This window comes from Peromyscus eremicus, chromosome 6, assembly GCF_949786415.1.
Source record: "Peromyscus eremicus chromosome 6, PerEre_H2_v1, whole genome shotgun sequence".
Classification (NCBI taxonomy): domain Eukaryota; kingdom Metazoa; phylum Chordata; class Mammalia; order Rodentia; family Cricetidae; genus Peromyscus; species Peromyscus eremicus.
Genome location: NC_081421.1, coordinates 14,856,352 through 14,873,924, shown reverse-complemented (window position 1 = coordinate 14,873,924; position 17,573 = coordinate 14,856,352). Strand labels below are relative to the sequence as shown.

General features: G+C 42.8%; 1 long non-coding RNA gene and 1 pseudogene across 2 annotated transcripts; one reads left to right on the top strand and one right to left on the bottom strand.

Moving 5' to 3' along the window:
* LOC131912918 (conserved oligomeric Golgi complex subunit 6-like) overlaps positions 1-17,573 on the bottom strand; it is a 48,714-nt pseudogene that overhangs the window by 1,370 nt on the left and 29,771 nt on the right.
* On the top strand, positions 2,215-12,565 carry LOC131912922 (uncharacterized). Of its 2 annotated transcripts, XR_009379748.1 has the most exons (3): positions 2,215-2,473; positions 4,119-4,233; positions 12,288-12,565. It is a non-coding gene; the product is annotated as an uncharacterized LOC131912922 (long non-coding RNA). The 2 variants fall into 2 exon arrangements; XR_009379747.1 differs by lacking the exon at positions 2,215-2,473 and having other exon boundaries at positions 3,485-4,233.

The following is a 17,573-nucleotide window of genomic DNA, read 5'->3' as shown; positions in this document are numbered from 1 at the left end:
TCCTTGACTTAGGGCAGGCTTACATCCTGATGAAACAAGGTAAAACCATGGGAGGAGAGAAATGCATTTAACATCCTTACCTACCAAACACTGCAACCCAGAATACTTTAAATGTGTTCAGAACATTTAACCTTAGTTAGAGTTGGGTCAAATCATCTGATAAAGGCAGTAAGAAATTATTTTAGTTGTCATACATGTTTATGCAATGAAGCTGCCAATAACAGACAATACTCTTTAAGCTGTCTTTCTGGGATCTATGTTCTTCTTGATAATAATGCCCACAAGAATACGTTTGTAAGACTATCTACAGACACAAGGCTGTGATTTATAGGTACAGTATGTGGATGGAAGCAGGAGAGAAGTCCATACCAAGATGTTAGGTCAACAGTACCTGGTTCAGATCTACCTTTAGTGAGTTAAAGGAACTTGCCAATTTTTCAAATTGCTAAAGATCTGTAATTTGCAATTGCAAAATAAGAGTAAAGGGAGAGAAGACATGCTGGTAAATGCTCTGCACACAGTGCAGTGACGCTGACTACTTTCTACTGGGAAGGAGGAGGAGGGCTGACGGTTGACGGAGAGCAAATACGGCTCAGCAGTTCAGAAGACTTGTTCTGCCATGAGGAGGACTAGAATTCGGACCTCAGCATCCATGTAAACTGCCTAGAACCCCAACCCCAAGAAATACCGGGACAAGAAGACTTTGGGGACTGATGGCTCCAAGGTTCACCATGAACATGTAAGCTCCAGGTTCAGGGAGAGACCATGCCTCAAAGGAATAAGCAGAGAGTGACAGAAGAAGGACTCCACTCACACTCACACCCAGATGTGCACACACACAGATCCTAAAACACAAGGAACTGGCTGGGAATCCACTTAGTCACATGAGGTTCATATGGTCTACTGTCTAGTGAATTTTCCTATATCTAACCGAGCTTCACAACAAGTACCAAAATAATGTCAACATTATTTTTCATAAGTGAAACAGCCCAAACCCATTATGGGACGGTATTTAACAACTGTTACATATACATTTGAAAACCATGTTTTTTTTTTTTCCCCGCTTTGTTTTGTTCTGTTATGCAACAAGACAGAAGTGAGCTTTAGAAACAGTTTCTAGCTCATCACTCAGAGCGGGATGATGATGGATGTTAGGCTGGACACAATACTTATTACCCAAACTTCATACTTCATAATTTGCTGCAATCTGATTACAACATAAAGAATATATAGAATAAGGACTATGCTGCCACACAAAAGGTTTCAAATCAGAGTAAGGCACAAGACTGTATATTAAACATTACTTTTAAAATGCTAAATAATTGGCAAAAGTAGCATACTAAAAAATCCTATGTAGTAATTTAATTTTTGTTTTCAAGTCATTATAAAAAAATATTGAAATTGAGTTATAATTCAGGCTATGTTTCTAAGCTAAACTGGCTTACAAATGTCAATAATTAACAACAGAGCTGAAAAACCACTAAAGGTCTTCAAAGGAGAAAACCAGAACAAAGCCGAAACACAGATAACTAAACAAAACCAGGCCGAGAGACCTCGTGAATGGTTTCTGTGATATGATTTTCCTAAGGATAAGGAGATTCTAAGCAGTGTTGGTACGTGACAGCACAGGTCTTTCCCGTGCTGCTCTGGAGTTTGAGAAGCTGCTGAGACAGGGAAGGAAGGAAGGAAGGAAGGAAGGAAGGAAGGAAGGAAGGAAGGAAGGAAGGAAGGAAAACTGAGCATGCACTGGGGAAGGTAGAGTGGAGGTGGAGGGTGAACACAAGAGCCTGGAAGTGGCCAGAGAGAGGAGGGGAGAAAGGAGTTTCCTTCTCCCTGCCAGCTCAGCCACAGCCAGGAGCGCTAGAAGTGGGGCCCCTGCAGTGAGCCCACGGCCAACCCTCATTCAGAAACAAGAACTCGGACAGTGTGGGACGTGGAGTCACCACCAAGTCCACACACTCACTCTCACTAAATGTTTCCGGTGAATTCTACATGGAGTGGTGGAGAAAAACAATACTCTGAAGGAATTCCGAAGGGTGGAACTCAAGTTAAGGTGTGTCGCTCACTACAGGTACCTTGACTTTTTTATATGTCCTCTACAAAGTACTGATTAGATGAATCTTTGTAGACCACCTTCAGCATTTAGACTGTACTATTCAATTGACAGATGAGAGCATTTTAATGAGCTTGTCTTTTAAAAATGATATATTCATCTTAGTGTACGTACACACACACACACACACACACACACACACACACACACACACACCACTGCACATGGAGGAAATGTAGTCCCTATATAAACCTGTTGGCTATTGCATGTTAGTGGTTACTTCTGTAGTACTCAAACAACTTTACCTCTATGTATTTTGAACTCTCTATTATCCCTCCTTTTTTATTTCGAGTAGAAACTACCCTGCAAGCTCACCCTTTATCTTGGAATGCCTATATAAGAGTCTGGTCTGTATACCATGTAAGTATCTGTCTGTCTGTGTACCATACTGTTTTTCTTCCTGCCTGGTGTCACATTATTTCACTAATTAGCAGTATCATGAAATAGTTTGAAATTATGAGAATCATTATAGTGACAAATTATTGGTGTCTAAAATGGAACAGCTTGAGGGAGTGTGTAGCTAAATCCAAAATGATCAGGAAATCACCTAAGGCCGGCTGTGTGCTTGGGTCCTCTTACAGGTGCGCCTCTCAGAAGTGCTGTGGAGTACTACTTCTAGCCTGGGCATGCACCTACCTGCACTTAGATGAATCACAGCCACGTTCACAGCTGATGGATGAAAAGCTACACTCAGAATGGTTTCTGTGGTATGATTTTCATAAGGATAAGAAGACTCTAAGCAGCAGACGGACTGGATGTCCATAGTGAGATAGTGTTCTCCAGACACAGCAGGGTCGCTAGCTGCTCCTATGAACTCATAGTGGCAAGGACTGTATGCATAGGTCCTGTACAAGGTCAAGCCAGCCAAGCCAGCATGGACAGCAGAGGAACACACTAAGCAAACTCCCAAGAACTACTGGCAATTGATGGCTGCTGGGGAAGGGAAAAAAAAAAAAACCCAGACAGGCATGTATGAAATGCTCAATATTTAAAGATTATAAAAATGGAGGAAAATGTTATTTTAATAAAAGGTGTGGTCATTTATAAAGTTAGACCACTAACCACCTGGTGTCTCTGCTACCATGAAATCTTGGGATTAGTTTACTAAATGGTATTCTAATCCATTCAAGCTAATTTTCAAAAATCAGAAAACTCAGCTCTTGAGTGGATATAAAAATGAATATGTCACAATCCTAATTCATGTCAACACGGAAACTCCTAATGGTAAAGCTGGTCACAGAATACTTTGCTAAACCAGACAACACACACCCAGGATGGTGTGGCCTCAGGCCATTTATAGGTATTGAGAAGGAAGGCTCCAATAAAACAAGTTATGTCTAAGCAGGCTAATGTGCTATGGTACAAGGAAAATCATGACCTTTGGACTGCCTTTTTAAGCACCAGACTCTACCGCTTAACATAGCTACACAGTTTGAGACCTTTTAAGCTCCAAAGAGTAGAGTCAAGTAAAGGGTCACCTCCTCCACCAGTCTCTTTTGTGGGGCAGGGAGGCAGTCAGTATGACACCAAAAGATCAATCTAGTAACTCTCCAACGTGTCTCACAGTTAGAGAGCAGCTGGGCACACCATGGGTCACACAGCAAATAGGATAATTATGGAGCTAACTTACCATGAGAAAACGGAGGGACTGAGTCTTCACTTTACATTTTTACCCAAAGGCAGTGCCATTTGGTTCCCTGTACTTCAAAATGCTGAACTGAACATAAAATACTGTTTACCCAGTTACAAACATCAAAATTTCAAAACTCTTAATACAGATCACTATGGACACGCAGAGAAATCATTCTCATTAAAATATGCTCATGTAAATTGGTTGTATTTTAAGCAGTTATTTAAAGCACCAAGCTACCAAATGAATCGCTTGCTTCGAGAATCAGGGAGCTTGTTAATCAGCACTTAAGATTCTCGTTGCCTAACAACCTGGCCCAACTTCAGCATTACCAGAAATCTACTGTTCCTAAAAATAGCTTCTTTCCATGTTCAGGTTCTGCGATCACTAAAGTGAGCTTCCGTGAGGTGTAATTAAATGCACACCGGGAGAAAGGCTTCAACAGTGAAGAGCTGTGAAGACAAGAAATTGAGGAATCATACGAGTGTTGGTGTGTATAGCTTTTGTGTTGTTGGTTTTGTTGTGTGTTTTGAGAGAGGGTCTCTTATGCATCTCTGGCTGGTCTGGAACTTGTTATTTAGACCAGGCTAGCCTGAAGCCTGCAGAGATCTGGCTAGCCTGGCCTGTGTCACCACTCATGGCTCCGTAAGTGTTAACAAATGTCCTCCAGACTGTACCTCATGCTCTTCCGGTTTGCTGTCAGCCACGTGCACCAGCACCCTTTATGAACCGACCCTATCATCACTGGTGTCTGCTTCTCATGCTAGCGCCTGGTCTAAGTGCACTTGTTGACACAGCTATTTCAGGTTATTGTGATGAGTGCTGCCATGGCCTGGCTTCCATCAGCCTTTTGATTGTCAACTGTCCTCTGCACGCAGGGTGGATGTATTATAGACAGCAGGCACCAGGCTACGCTTTTTCATTCGCTCGGAGGGATTCCTTCCTGCCTTTCCTCTGGCGCGCACTGTCTTCCACCAGGCTGGACTTCCTGTTGTCTTCTCGTATGTCTCTTCCTGTTTCATTTGCATTTGTCTCCTTCTTTCCTTGTTTGCTTCAGAGGGTGCTGTAGGTCTCCTGTCTACCCTCACAGTACTGCACACCCCATGGATAATTCAGTAGCCTACATCAGCACAACACTACACTTCTATTTCCCTCTACATCAGTGGTTCTCAACCATGGGTCACAACCTCTTTGGGGACAAACAACCCTCACAGGGGTCGCCTAAGCCCACTGGAAAACACAGACATTTACATTATAATTTATTACAGGAGCAAAATTACAGTTAAGAAGTAGCCAGGAAATAATTTTATGGTTGGGGGTCACCAGAGCATGAGGAACTGAATTAAAAGGTCACAGCATTAGGAAGGTTGAGAACCACTGTTCTAAATGCTCCCTTAAATGGTCCACTCACTCACTTTCAGTCTTCATTACTCTGAGGTTATGTTCCTCAATATCCTTTTTCTTCATTCTGAAGAATTTATTATCTCTTATAGTGCAGTATGCTGGTGTTTATGCAGATGATAAGATGTATTAATTTTGCTAAGCTTTCAAGGTTTTTGTTTTGTTTTGTTTTTTGGTTTACTGGGGCTAGGAATTGAACCCAGGGTTGCAAGCACTGTAAGTAAGCTCTCTACCACTTTAGTTCAGCATGCTAAAAATGACACCCCATTGTCTTCTAGCTGTATTGTTTCCAACACAAAGTCAGCTCCTATGAACACTAACTCTTCCCGTTGGCTGCTCTAAGATGATTCTATTTATAACCGGCTTTTGATGATCTGACGACGGAACACCCTTGTTCAATGTCTCTGTTCGGGTTTCTGTAGCTTATTGGGTATGTGGATTCACATTTTGCATCACATCTGGAGAAAGTTCTTGCATTAATTTTTTTGTTCCAATAACATGACACTCCTCTCATGTATAACTGAATGTATACACATATATGTGTGTATGGGAGAGAGAGGTGGGGGGCCTCTTAATGCCACCTCCCATGTGCCTCCTTCCCTCTTTAGTCTGGCTAGTCTTTCCTTTAGGAAGGATGAATGCTTCATTTTACATACTGTACCTTTAAGTGTAAGGGCTGCACTCTCAGTTGGTAACATTTCTTTCCTTATTCTCTCAGTATATTGATGCTTTCCTTGAATCCCTGTACACATTTCCAATACCTGCTAATTCTATAAGCACTGTCTCTGGGTCTGTTTCTATTAATGGGTCTTTTTTCTCCTTTGGGTTCACACTTTCCTGCTCCTAAGCAGTCCTGGGTGTTCCTCCAACTCCGGATGCATGTCTTTAAGTGTGACACTTGCAGTCGTCCTTCAGAGTACTGAGTTCTAACTAGTCAGCCGAGGTTAAGATGAGCGTGGCATTTAATGAGAGTTTCAGGCAGCCCTGACTGCAGGACTCCATCAACCCACCTGTAACTTACTTTGAAGGTCTGGGCTTTCTGAGTTCTCTAGAACGTTGTCCAGGCTAAAGCTGCTTTCCAGCTTATAGGTTTCCAGAAGGTATTCTTTCACTCATGTTTCTTTTCCTTTTCTCAATTAAAAACTTGTTTTAGTTTTGTTTATACAGGTTATTTGTTTAGACAGATAATGAACACAAGTGCTAGTTATAAGAAAAACAGGTCCCACTTCCTTCAAATCAAAAAGAAAACAATTTTTTCACTGAGTCCAAGCTTTTACTTTTAATAAATATAAGAAAAAATGTAAGAAAGAAATTGACCCTAAAAAAATAGTCCTTCAATCATATACACTTTCCTGTGTGCTCATTTGGAAACATGTACACTCCCTCCACTTGTTAAGCTACTTATGGAACCCATTCTGACACTGACATAGTCATAACTGCGGCTTCTATGGTGCATGAGGTGACCACTGGAGTCTGGCATCGAAAAGAACAGCGGCTTTCTAATTTATCCAAAGGGTAAAAGGAAAAATTCCCTGAAACCACTTAATTTTTCTATTTCTCCACTTTCTAGACAGCTTTACTTCTTGGTCCCTTAAATCTGCTCAATATTTTCCTTTAACACTGAATATCCAATCAAAAAAAATCTCCTTTGAAAGCCAAACCTTAAGATAAAAAAATGAGAGTGGAGCACTGTGCACATCTGAGTGGACTCAGAGCCTAGGGACAATCACAGCTCAGAACAGAGCACTAACAGGACAGGGCAGGTGTGAGAAGGAGGCTTCCCACTAACTCAGAACAGAGCACTAACGGGACAGGGCAGGTGTGAGAAGGAGGCTTCCCATTACAATTCTGGTGCATATCGAGCTTTTCCTCATGTCAAACCAAGTCACCTTGTCTGCTCACTGCTGTAGCCCTGGCCACTCTGTCTGCTCATTAGTCACCTTGTCTGCTCACTGCTGTAGCCCTGGCCACTCTGTCTGCTCATTAGCCACCTTGTCTGCTCACTGCTGTAGCCCTGGCCACTCTGTCTGCTCATTAGCCACCTTGTCTGCTCACTGCTGTAGCCCTGGCCACTCTGTCTGCTCATTAGCCACCTTGTCTGCTCACTGCTGTAGCCCTGGCCACTCTGTCTGCTCATTAGCCACCTTGTCTGCTCACTGCTGTAGCCCTGGCCACTTTGTCTGCTCATTAGTCACCTTGTCTGCTCACTGCTGTAGCCCTGGCCACTCTGTCTGCTCATTAGTCACCTTGTCTGCTCACTGCTGTAACCCTGGCTGCCTTGCTTACCTATTTCTGGAGCTCCAGCTTCAGAAAACAGACCAGCAATATGCTGACTTTGACACTGCATCTTTTGAGGAATTTGTAGTGTTTTCTTCAAGTTCAGGAGCTATTTTCTACATTCTTAATAAAAATGTTGCTCTTAATTTAAGTGACATTTCAGACTCACTTTCATAAATGATATATGGTTTAACCCCTAACCACTAGTCTGGTACAATGAAAGTACTTAATTCTTACCTGGTAGAATAGAAAGAAAAAGATGTAGATTTATTATTGCCTAATCTCCTACCTGTAGAGAAATTTTTGTGTTTTTCTTAAAACCAAGGATGCCAAGTTATAATAGAATAACTTGCTACTTGTAACTGTACTATTACAGTGTCTTAGGGTATGAGATGGGTCTAAAAAGTAGTTTCCTTGTCTTGAACACACTAGCAATGAACATGACGGCTTGACATACAATTTTTCACTTGGTCATGCTAAGAAAGCACACACACTCAGTAGAAAACTCAATATGGCAACATTTGAACTTTGAACTTTTCCCAGGTTGGTAAGATGCTTCCTTGTATGCTCTGATGTTGAGTAGAGAGCCATGCCCTGGCATCACAGTAGTGTGGACCCATGTGCCCTGGCAGCCACGCTAGTGTGGGCCCATGTGCATTCAGCTTTGAACTATGATGTTCAGGTCCATTAACTGAACTTTAACTTAAGATGAGTTTACCAGGATGGATGTATCCCCATTCTAAATCAAGGAGACATCTATAATATTTCATAGTTTTAGATCTACAGAAAACCAGTAAGAAGCAAAGTAGTCCATGAAAGAGTCATCCATACTGCAAAGAATGTGTGTCATAATCCATATTATCAACATTGCCTTGACTCGCTTAGAATAAAAAGGAATTTGGCATCATGTCTACGTAACTCCAATCACTAGCAAAATAAGCTATATATTAACGAGAGATTTTGGAGGAAAATACAGATAAGGAATAAGTATCGCCAAGGTTAATTCCTTGATGGTTCTAAGGCAGGAAAAACACCGAAAACTATTGCTCTTCAAAAGCAAATGTCTCAGTCTTAGAAATCACTTATTTTTAAGAAAAATATCTGATGTTTACAAAGTTATGAATCTCTCCCACCTCCTTCAGAGCAGACACTTACTTCACTGTGGCGCTGAGTAGGAAGTTCAGCTGCGGCATCAGCAGGTGGTCTGGGGCTGAGAGGTAGCGGTCAAACTGAGCCTGAGAGAAGAAAGGGACATGCAATGTACGGACTGGCTAAGAACTATCAAACAGCCACTGTGGGGGAGGGCTAAAACTTCAGAGAGCCCCCCATTACAACTGTCTAGGGACTTGTGTTCAAATGAGCATTTCCTAAAACATTATAACTGAAACACCCTAAAACTGTCTGTATTAACTTACTTGGACCTAGGTTTGGAAAGGTTGGCAAGGCATAGTGGTTAGTCAGAGTTTACATGTCACTTTCATTTTGTGTGTGTGTATGTTATTGTGTGCACATGTGTTTGTGGGCGCCTGCGTACAAGAGGACAGAGGACAACTTTGGGCATTGCTCTTCAGGTACCATTCATCTTTTTTTTTCCCCTCCAAGACAATGTCTCTAATAGCCTGGAATTTGCCAAATGGGCGAGACTGGCTAGTGAGCCCCAAGGATCCTCCTGGCTCTCCCTCCTCCTCCTCCTCCCAGCACTGGGGTTACAGGCATGCACCACCACACTTGGCTTTCAAGTGGGTTCCGGGAACCAAACTCAGGCTCTTATGCTTACGTAACAAGCACTTTACTGACCGAGTCAACCCCAACCTTAAAACTAACTTTCTAAGAAACTTGGGCCTTTTTAAGTGAATCTGAAATTCATTCACTGTCATTAGAAATTATAAACATGAAATTTTCTCTGAAATTCCAGTTTGCCAGTACAGTTTTCACTCGGTGTATATGCTACGACTGTTACTTCTACGTGGGGTCTTTTACCATGATGTAATGAACCCATCCATCTCACTTAGGACTCTGAACTCTGGACTGTCTTAGTAGCAACACTGCCAGTTCTGCTGTTTCTTCTGCATGGCTGTTATTTTTACAAGACTTTCATTACTTTGGGTCCTGATGGTCAATTTCAATTGTCTATGTGTCAGGACCTGGAATCACCTGGCCAGGAGTCGCAATGATGGACTATCTAATTAGGTTGGGCTGTGGCCATGCCTGTTAGAAATGCTCTTAATTGGGTTAATTGTGAGAAGACCCACACTGAGTCAGCGCAGTACCATTTCATGGGTAGGACGACACGAAGAGCAGAGAGGGAGCGGGACGTGTAGGCATTCACTGTTCTCTTCTGACTATGGACTGCAGTGGCCAGCGCTTCAAATCCCCATCAAGACAGACGGGACCTTTAACATTGTGAGTTAAAACAAACCCCCTTCCCTTGATTTTGTCAGAGTATCCTATCATAGCTATGGGAAAAGAAACTAAGGCAGTAATATGTAGGGCATCTCCACTCTCAGAATTATTCATCAGAGTCCATTCATTTTGTTATCTGAAGAGCTCAGGACAGAAGATAACTGCAGTAGGCCGGCCTCCAGGCTCTGGAAGCTGATTCCTAGATGAATCAGTTATAGCAACAGTCCTGCTGTGAAACTTGCAGAGGGGTCATCTTATAACTGACAGGGCTATGTGACTTACAAGTCATGCCATGGGGAGAAACGCACCGAACATATATGCATATCTGTGATACATGCACAGAACAAGCAGTACAGAAGAGCATGCTACCAAAGTAGTGCTCATACTGAAAGGAAGGAGTAAGTTTTGTGTGTGTGTTGTGTATGGGTGTGGATTGCTGTGTGCATGAGTGTATGTATGTGTGTTTGGAAGTATACACAAATGTATAAGTGTGTCAATGACTGAATGCATGAATTTGAGTCTTTATGTGTATGAGTGCACATGTGTGTATCAGTACATGCATGAGACTGTAAATGTTTGAGTGCATATGATTGTGAGTGTATGTATGAGTGTGAACGTGTCAGTATGAATGTGCTTAAGTATGCATGTGTCTATGTGAATGTGTATCAATGAGGTTACATATGAATATGTGTGTGTTCATGTGTGTGACTGTGTCTAGTATACATGTGAATGTGTGTTTGTACACGTTGTACAGTGCTGGGGACTGAACACAGGACTGCGTGCATGCCAGGAAAGCATTCTACTACTGTTACAACTGAAGCTGTTCACTTGAAAAGAAAGTATAAACTAAAGGTTTTGTGAATCTCATGCTGAAGAGTAATACACTATTCTAAAACAGGAATCCAGGATCAGTTAGCATCTCAGAAAAAAAAAATCCCAAGTTTAAACCAGGAATCATGACAACAAAAGTCTAATTCACAGCCTAACTTCATATCAGATTAGGAACCAAACTCTGAAAATGAAGAAATCCTACACTGCTCTACTGGTGACTTGAGCGAGGTCTGACGGAAGATTACAACAAATGGTAAATCCTGGTCAGAGCTGATAAGAGGAGTGGACGCACAGGAGCTACAGGGCCCATCAAGAGACAAACTGTCACCCAGGACATCACATCACCACAGAACACCGTGGCCAGCAGCGCCTCAGGAAATCCAACTTGAAAGGCTTCATCATTCACTCACCATTGCTGCCTTCAGTGCCACAGAGTCCAGGCTGGGCAAACTGGCTAAAGAGCCCTATAAAAAGTTATGAAAATGGTCTATTAGAAGACTGCCCACGTTCAGGAAATCATGTACCTGCTTCCAAAGCAGCATGTTTTCTCTCAACTGCAGTAAGCGTAGGGCCATAAATGAGGAGCAAAACCACAAATTTATCAATAAGGGAATACCACTGCACATACAAGAAAATCAGGTGACACAGCACTTGGAGGATGCTGGTGAGGTGTGGAGGCCACAGTGGTTTAGGGAACAGAACTGTGAGGAACTGGTTCCCCGTCAGTTAGCTACAGCAACACAGAAGGGCAAAGGCTGTGAATTCCTTGCTTTTTAAGGCAGATTACTTTTTGGTTTGCTCCCCATTTTTTTAATTAACATTTTCCCCCTTTATTTTACATACTGACCAGTTTCCCCCTCCTCTCTCCACCCCCTCCCACTTCTATCTACCCCCCCTCCCCTTCCACTCCTCCTGTCTCCATTCAGAAAGGGGTAGGACCGAGCTCCTCCCCCTGTATAAAGACTGGGCAAGGTGATCCAGCATTGGGAACAGGTTCTCAAAAGCCAGCTCGGCACCAGGGACAAGTCCTGATTTCACTGCTAGGAGCCTTACAAACAGACTAAGCTACACAACTGTCACACATGCAGAGGGCCTAGGTTGGTCCCATGGAGGCTCCCTAACTGTTGGTCAGAGTCCATGTGTTCCCAGGAGCTCAGGTCAGATGTCTCTGTGGGTTCCTCCATCGTGACCTTGACCCCCTGGCTCATACAATGCCTGCTCTCTTTCTTCAGGAGGATTTCCAGCTGCTCCTCATTTATGGCCCTACTCTCACTGCAGTACACAGAAAACACTTTTCTTTGGAAGCAGCTACATGATTTTCTGAACTTGGGCAATCTTCTAATCTTACTTTGTGTTAGGTTTCCCGCCTCTCTAGGACCTATTACTATTGGGATTCTGTAAGATCATTTTAGCCCAGAACATTTCCCTTTACTGATCTGCTCAATTAGATGGAGGATAGTATTACCTGTGCAACAATCTATTTATTTGGCTGAAAATGAAATGGGACTTTAGAAAGTCATCAGTGTGAACATCTTGTACCCTTTATAATACTCATTTGTTTATTTATATCTTGTGATACTAATTTCTCAGATATTTTCATTACTTCTAACCGAGAATTATTTGCATTTTCAGGCACTCTCCTGACCCTATGGCAGACACTATGATTAGCCCTGTCTCAGCAGAGGACGTGAACATAGACAGCCAAGATGAAAATCTAGAGTCTGTCTCCAGAAGCCACCCCCGAGCTGCCCTTTGCCAGGGCAGGTGGTGCTCACCTGTTCAGGTTTATGCTGCTGTACAGTATTGTAAATGTAGCTCAAGCCAACACGAGTCAAAACGTAAGAGGCTTGCTCATTTATAAGAGTGTCCAAATGGGCTTCAATCTAAAATAAAATGCAGCAGGAAAAGCATCTCAGAAGAGAACCAACAGTGGCAGCAGTAAAAGCAGAGCATGCTGGAACCTCATCATGGCCTTGTCTTGGTGTGGCCCAGATTATGGGACCCAAGGCAGCCTCCACAACAGACTTTTCTTCCCTCTGAGAGAAATCCTCTTACTTAAAAAGTTACAACTAAAGAGGATTCCAGGACTGGCCACTAGCTAAGGTGTGGGAGCCCACAAAGGTTTCCTAGTGAGATCTGAGCTTGCTTTACACAGCAGGGCTGCATTAGGGGACGGCTGGACCACATGCAAGACCATCAGGTGTCTGGGATGGTCTGCACTTGGCTGTGCTGGGAGAGGTCTTTTGCTCCACCCCTTGGTATTCCTTTAAAAGCCCTTTAGTAGAGACAGACGGGGCTGGTGGGTTGAGACCCAGGCCCTCCCGAGGCTATCCTGTGTTTTCTGTCTGTCTCTATCCTTCTATCTATAAATTCCTCCTTTCTCCCTGCTCAAGAGCATCCTGGGGGCATAAGAGTGAGCTAGCCTCCCTCACTAGGGAATATGGGTTGCTTCTCAGCTATTTCAAAAGCAGAACTCAAACAAAAGTCACAACAACCATGTAAAATAAAATTACTATGGGCTTGAAGGCTACATTCTGAGCCTTCCCTACATTCCCTGGACAGCTCAATGTCTGAAGAACCCTGGTGGGAATTGGAGCTGCAGTTGAGGAATGGGGTGCCTGAAGGAAAGTACCCCCAAAAGAAGTTGCTCTTCCCATTTGCCAGGTCCCCCTTTCCCTTCCACACAACCAAGTGGCCCCAGTTTTACCCATTTATTTGCCAATGACACAGAGCCCCCGCCAGCTCTCATTTCTGTCAGCACATGAGAACCTGCCTAGTTCAAGTGACTCCAATACCTGTACTCCTAACACAAAGAAGCCTACTACATTCTTCTTTTTAATGAAAATACCCAAGGAAGTACAATTAAAAATTTGGGTGGTGGCGCACGCCTTTAATCCCAGCACTCGGGAGGCAGAGCCAGGCGGATCTCTGTGAGTTCGAGGCCAGCCTGGACTACCAAGTGAGTCCCAGGAAAGGCGCAAAGCTACACAGAGAAACCCTGTCTCAAAAAAAAAAAAAAAAAAAAAAAAATCTTACTTCTTGGATTTACTGAAAACAAAATATTAATAAATAAAATTAATTTGTTCAAATATAAGCATTTAATGAAAGTGAAAAGAAACTAGTTAATGCCAACAACCACATTAGTCACCTGGAGGAAAAACAGAAGACAGAGAAAGTATCAAAGAAACAGGTAAAAGAGAGAGAATAAACTGGAGAACAGATCCATGACAGAAAATGAAACAAAAGATCTCCAGACTATAAGACAGTAAAACAGAGAGAAATGGTTAAAAAAAAAAAAAATGAGTAAATGAAAGGTTTGACTCTTCAAACTGAAATGGCTCTCAAACATCTAAGATGGAAATAACAGGAAAAGAGAGACCCCCAAACATTCTGGGGAAATACCTGAACCCAAAGGAATATCCTTACAGGCTTCTAGGTGGAGAGGCTGCTCCAGACCGGAGCCGGAGACCTCCCTGCTGTTACCTGCAATGCTGGGGAAAGCTAACTGAGATGATGCCTGGGCACCCAGAACCCTACATCAGCCCATCGACATAAACTGTGTCTGAGAGTCTATGTGTGGAGATCATGAAAGCTGAGGAGATCATGAGGCAGGAGGATGCAGTCGTGAGGAAGGTGGGACACAGACAGAGCAGTAAGACATGAAATAAGCAGGAGGGACTGAGGGGGATCGAAGCTAACTGGAGAGGGCGTAGGGGGGGCAATGGAGGAAGGGAAGGAAGACCACAGTGTAACATGTACTTATGAAGATGCTATCATGAAACCCATTATTTGTGGGCTAACCTAAAAACTTATTAAAAAGAAAACAAGCCTCTCCAAGGGGCATATAATAGAAGCATTTAGAGCTACCAATACAAATTCCAAGACAAATGACATCCAGGTAGATGAATCGGAGAGGTTCAGGGCTGTGCCTTTTTACAATAAACTCCAAAATTATTAAGACTTTATGATTATGGCCATTCTCAAATGTTTTTAAATGAATTAGAAACTAGAAAACTTGGATGTATCAAAAGCCGCGGCTCAAAAAAATATAAGGCAACAAATCGAATTTCACCGTACCCACTTCCAGTTGACACTGAGGCCTTTGCTTCAGCCCTGTTCCCTTGAACACTGCATCTACCAGTATACGGCAGTACCAGAACCCGAGGACTAGGTGTGGGAGGCCTGCTCCACCTTTTCCTGGGTTCTTGTGAGGAGGAGAGATGGGTAAGACACTTTTAGATAGAAAGATACTGGAGAGGAGAAAGACAGAAACACAGGATAGCTGCAAGAAGACCTGGGTCAATACCCAATGGCCTTTTCTGTTTATTCAAAAGGGCTTTTTATAACAATGCCAAGGGGTGGGGCAAAAGACCTCCCCCTCTCTAGATCAAAGCACACCGCACAGCCAAGTGCAAACACCTGGTAACCACGCCCATGGTCAAATCATCCCCTTATGCAGCCCTGCTGGGTGAAGCAAGCTCAGGTTCTGGGACCCTGAGTAAGTCTCACTAGGAAACCTCTGTGGGTCTCCAGTTAGGTACCTTATGAATGGTTTTGACTTAGCCATCATGCAGACTTATGAATGGCTTTGACTTAGCCATCATACAGACTTATGAATGGCTTTGACTTAGCCATCATACAGACTTCTAAGAGACACTAGCTGGCTTAGGAGAACAGTGACTGTTAAACCATAGCGTTCTGCCTAATACTGCTTTACACACAGATAAAGTGTGTCTGGCCTCTGTAACACAAACTATACCAGCTACACGGCCTGTGATATACTACAATATATTACATATACTACAATATACTACAATATACTACATAACACGACATCTGCACACAGCAATGAACACTCAAATGAATCAGAGCTTCCTCACACCATCCCACACTATGATCTGATCAAGTTCCTTAACCATTTCACATTCTAGCTTCTTTAAAGCTGAAAACCAAAATTGTGTGTGTGTGTGTGTGTGTGTGTGTGTGTGTGTGTGTACATCCTTCAGACAAACTGCCTTAAGGAATTCATGAAGTTAGGCCACCAACATTTGTCCAAAAACTAGTAACTTAAAGCTATCACGTTGAAAAAACAAAATCACCAAGACGCCACTTTCTAGCAAACTACCTGAAACTGAAGCATTTCCAGGCGCCTGTCCGTGAATTCAAACAGAGCCAGTGTTGTCTTCATCATGTACAGTGAGTTGACCATGAACGTGGCCATGTCAGCCGTGCCTCAATTGCTGGCTGAAACCGTACACATTTGGAGGAGAGGATCCAAGACACATGACAAAACCTGTAAATGAAAAGGAAATGAATTCTTATTTCTTAGTCAGGACATGGTCCTGGGTTTATAGCCTTTCAGAATTAATGCCAAACGAACTAGAAGACAGCCAGTTATGAGTACATGAAGGAAAGATTTAATAACAAAACTAGATAGCATAAAAATGGGCATCACTGAATTACCCTTTAAAATGAAGAACTGACTTACTATTGAAGAAAAAACAATTAGGGACTGTCAATGTCTATGGTCACATACGCCAACCTCTGACAAGTGTGTAATAGAGGAGGAGCAAGCCATCATCTACAAGCAATGCATCTACAAACTACCTGCACGAAGTCAGCCTGCCGAGCGTCCAAGGGCACAACTGAAGAATCGTGTGAGGCCAGAACCTCCCGCAGCAGAGTGAGTGTCTGATTCAGGGCAGAACTGGGTCCAAGGTCAGGTGGTGGGAGCTCAACCTGGACAAAACAACAGTTTACTTGCCGCCCATGTTTTCTTCAGAAGTTCAAACACACAGAGGGCCCATGATAAAAAAACTAATGTAACCTATCACATGTCTAGTATATTAAAAACTCACAATCTATTGACAGTTAATTTTGAAGTACGCTGCTCAGAAAGACAAGGTTTTACCAGCCTACCCCAGAGTTATTAAAACTTTCTACATTAAAGCTCAAGAATTTATGAGAAAAGTTGGTGTTTACTTGAATTACATAATTACATTTGTTACATATTGAATAAACCTGGTTTTATTTTGTTTGTATCCCAAATTGTAAGAGTAAAGAAATGCCTACAGCAGCGGTATCTATCACTGAGAAGCATCATCCACTCTCGGGGCTCAGGGTCAGGTTGGAGCTCTTGACTCCGTTCTCTATCACGGGCCCCTGGAGAACTCCAGATTGACCCAGAGGCTATGCACTTGGAGAAGTGGTTCACAGAAAATAAGTACCACTAAAATTTTGACCAGTAAGTTTAAATCCTGGATCTACCCCTTAAGTCACTGTGTGACCTTGGAAGGCTAAGTTCTCAGAGCATCAGAGGGATTCTAGGGAACTGAATGGAGTCCTGTATCAGCTCCTGACCAGAACCCAGTTCCCTCAGGAAGTGGAAGCTAGGCCTAACATGTCACTGCTGCTTGGAAGCACCACCAGAGGGACCCTGTGAACTTTCTTTTTGCTCTTAGTTCTTTTCATTCAAAAAAGAACTTATGCAAGTATGAGATTCTGCCTATAAAACTTTAAAAAGATAATCAGAGTACTTTCAACTTTAACAGAAAAATACTGGAAATGGAACAAAATTTGGCAATTAGAAGTCTTTGTAAGAAACTACAGCCTTGTGTCAGATAGAAAACGAGAAAACTTAAATGTCACGATTTATTTAAGAACTTTTCATACACAGAAGATAATGAGTAATTGACATCAGTAGGAGTGGCAGAGCGACCTGTGGAAATACTTTCTTTGATGAAGGTAATGTCAACAAGAGCAAAGGAGAAAACATGGTCCAGGACAACCAAGGCAGAGGATGGAGACAGTGACCACAGCAGACACAACCAAACGCTCCAGGTGAACACTGCAGCTGCAATGGAAACTTCACTACAGGGGTCAGCAACAGATGGGAGCAGGCACAAAAAGTGGTCACTG